Source organism: Megalops cyprinoides, chromosome 3 (genome assembly GCF_013368585.1).
Source record: "Megalops cyprinoides isolate fMegCyp1 chromosome 3, fMegCyp1.pri, whole genome shotgun sequence".
NCBI lineage: Eukaryota > Metazoa > Chordata > Actinopteri > Elopiformes > Megalopidae > Megalops > Megalops cyprinoides.
Genome location: NC_050585.1, coordinates 24,450,168 through 24,453,826, shown reverse-complemented (window position 1 = coordinate 24,453,826; position 3,659 = coordinate 24,450,168). Strand labels below are relative to the sequence as shown.

At 43.1% G+C, this 3,659-nt stretch overlaps 1 long non-coding RNA gene across 1 annotated transcript; it reads right to left on the bottom strand.

The window, feature by feature from the left end:
- Positions 1-2,228: 2,228 nt before the first annotated feature.
- On the bottom strand, positions 2,229-3,111 carry LOC118774729. Its single transcript, XR_005004826.1, has 3 exons — positions 3,035-3,111; positions 2,757-2,854; positions 2,229-2,673 (listed from the first exon to the last, which is right to left on the bottom strand). It is a non-coding gene; the product is annotated as an uncharacterized LOC118774729 (long non-coding RNA).
- Between the last annotated feature and the right edge of the window lie 548 nt (positions 3,112-3,659).

Genomic DNA, 3,659 nt, shown 5'->3' with positions numbered 1-3,659 from the left:
AAGTATAAATTGAATGAAAAACCTGTGTTGTGTAATTCTTACTGTCAAATTAAACCGTCTACAGCAGACTGTCAAATGGTTTTCAACCCGAGTTTAGTTGATCTTTCCATCCTGAAAAAGCATTTTCTGTCTTCTCCAATATTTCTCCAAAATGTGTAGTGCAACTGATCGTGTTCTACAAAACTGCAAATCTGAACTTGTCATCTGAACATCAGCAGGCTGACACATTGACCAATGTTACATTGTAAATGATATCTAGCAGACCACCCAAGCTCCCAAAGTAACTCTTCCAGGGCTCATGTCTACCGTGATTTACGTCAGACAGCTCTTCCATTTTTTCCTTTCATTTGTTACTGGTTATCGTATAGCACAGACAGTTTATTCTACAAGATAATATCACATAATAGGTTTTTAAAACTCTGATCTTAAAAATTTGTCTTAAAGCCATATCTTTTGAACCTTGACTGAGTGCTCAGTATTAGGCCAATTTAGACAAATAAAACTGATTTTTGGAGAAATGGTTAAAGGTAGTATTAATGCTCACATAAGCCATTTGTTTTATGCACTGATGCATTCTTATCAAGTACAACTGGTAACTCAAACTTCACCTCTTATCAATTAATATTACTAAATATTTTCATTACTCAAGCACACAACAGCAATATTCTGTCAGTAATTCAAGATGGCAATCTTCTTAACAAAAAATCAATTACCTCTCTCACATCCATGTAAGATTGTGTCAGGGGACATAAATGAGCATGTTTGTGTTCATAATGTCAGAATAAGTAAAGATGTATGGTGGAATGCTGAGATGAAACATAATAAATAAAATCATGGAGAACCACAAGACAGCTGAGGGAGGAGGCAGGAAATGATCAACTGAAGGGTGACATAAGACCTACATCAAAATTGGTAACACATTTCATAAACCCCTCTGTCTTTTGCCTAAAATAAATCATAAAGAAGGCATATTCACAGTGGCCCAGCTTTGGCTGATACAGTTTATCTTTTGAAAGAGGCCACATTTTCACAAGGGAAGCAGTGGTATATTGTATGAAGGGAAGAAAGGGGGAAAGAATACCAGGAAGGAGCCATACAAACAGGAAAGTATTATGGCTGCTTTTTAAAAAGCTGTATGCAGTTTGGAGGTATCTTACTTTAAAATGTCTAGAATGTGTGTTTTGGGGAGATCTGTTTAAGGTGTCTAGAATTTGGGGGTAGTTGGGGGTTCCAGTTGAGTCTGTTGAGTTCCAGAATCTGTTATCCAGTTGAGTAGAATGCGAGAAGGCTTAGGGACCCAAGGATGGCTCCTCATCTGGCCTCTTAAGTGGGTAATCACTAAGGCTATTCTGAGAGAAGAACCTGGGTCAAATTTAAATTCAATCCGATTTAAATCAAACATGCAGGAAAATATAAGCACACATGTGTAGAGGCGCCGGGGCAATGATTAGAGCTTTGTGTCGACTACGCCACCTACTGGAGGACTGATCTCTATGTAGGAAATAAGCCTGGTGGGAACTAACCACCGGTTACCAAATACAACCAGCTTCCTGTATAATCCACACCAAGGCACACAGGTTCGTGCAAGGATGAAGCAGAGACGGGGTTCTATTAAAATTGTATACACGCTTTATTTTGATTGGTCTGATGGTTACACTTTCATTAGTGGGGCTAAACACCCAGTTAGACACAGAGGAATATCGTACCGATAGCGGATACCGAAGACACAAAATAAACTAGAATGAACAGGAGCGGAGCTTACCAGAGGGAGACCTTGTCTGGAAAGAGGGTCAGAAGGACCACACGTGGCTACACACACACACACACTGCACTGCACACCCCGGTGACACTACACTGCAAATGATAGTGGAGCAAAGACACAAATACCCACCACCAGGTGTCAAGCCTCCCTACTGGATGTCCCCAGTCCTGCCAGGAAAGAAAAGAAAGACAATAATAAGACAACATCAGAAAAGGGCCCCACCAGTTAGGTCTGAGCCCACAGGGCTAACCAAATAGCAGTTATGGCCACAGGTAATAACACCAGTACAAATCACAACACAACACTTCCCCAACGGGCACAACAAGGTGCCTTAACCAATCCTGGAATGTGTGAAAAGTCAAGGTGAAACACACGGGCCCAGGAGGGCAGACTAGTCACAGGTGGGGCCTAGCATCAGACGCAAGACACCCAAACCGAAAATAGACAACAACAACAACAACCAAGACAGCTAACAAAGAAGGTTATGTTTACAATACAATATCACAGTAGATCATTCCTCATGCTACCCACCAGGAAACCCCATACCCGATATCCATACGCACACACACACGCACGAGCATGCACCCCACGCCAACACGGAGCACGTCTACACACACCCAGCGCCCTCAACGCTAACTCACACAATCACCTGCACGCACACACGCACCAACACACACGATCACACGTTACCACTCAGATGCTCCGGCCACCCTCGTACGGTGCCGCCGCGATAGAGCATTCGCTAAATAAGAGTCATAAAACTAAAAGGGTTATTGATGACAAAACAGCAGCCGGTGACCAAAATGCAGCCTTGATCTTGTGTACTTCCGGTAAGCGACCCACCACGGCCGAAGACGAAGAGAGGTGAACTCCCGTTGCTAAGTGCTGACACCGCAACACAGCAAAGCAGCCTAAGTAAAGCAGATAGCAGTAGTTTAGACAAGCAGGTTAAGAATCGCTGACGATAATTCTAAAACACTGAATGGCTACGTACCGGTAACTTAAACAAGGACGCGCACCCACCGATTGAGTGGTACCCCAAATACGGCACACTGCGACGCACGATAAGGGCAATATTTCAAGTGTTTGGCCCTAAAACAAAGGCAGAAGTTAGCAACCCGAATCTGGCATGCATAAAATCACAGCGTCAAGCAAGTGTTGACCAACATACCTTCACGGTTGAGACGTGGGCACTCAACTACTGCTCAACAACGATAACGACTGGAGCATAAGACGCAAAATGCCAAATCGAACAGAATTCAAATCGCCTACCTGGCTGCAGCAGTGCCGGGCTTTTAAAGGGATCCCACGGCAAACAATTAGCATGACAAGTGTCGCATACCGTGACGTCAGTTGATGCGACGCCGCACTGCCGCTGTTGCTTCTGCTTAAAGGTACAGGCGCTCCGTTACACATGCAATAGCATAATATTCAGGTAATGTGTAACATTCTCATAGTTACAAAGCCACTGCATTCTTGCCAGGGCAGAGAGAAAAGATCTTAAATGTGGGAAAGGGATTAAATCAAGATGAAAAGATACAATTCATTTGAAAGCTTGACTGCTCATGTGGCTGCCTTTTGCTATTTTGAACTAGGTCTTTGTCAGTCGTTGTGGTTGTTACTCACTGAGTGGGCCAACTACAGCATGCTTTTTAGTAATGGTCTGGGCTTCCTTAATGATGGAATCTTCTACAGAGGTTAAAAATCTGTTTCCTGTTTCCTTACACAGCCCTGTTCTAGTTTAGACATCCTGAAACTTGCTCTTGATGAAAGTCACTGTTTAAGTGTGAATTGATGGTTCTGGTCTTCATTTGTTGCATTTCCTGGGTAATTGGCTGATAACAATGAGAGAGGAATTGTACGCCTGTTTACGATTTCTATGGCAGATTTAGTCCTT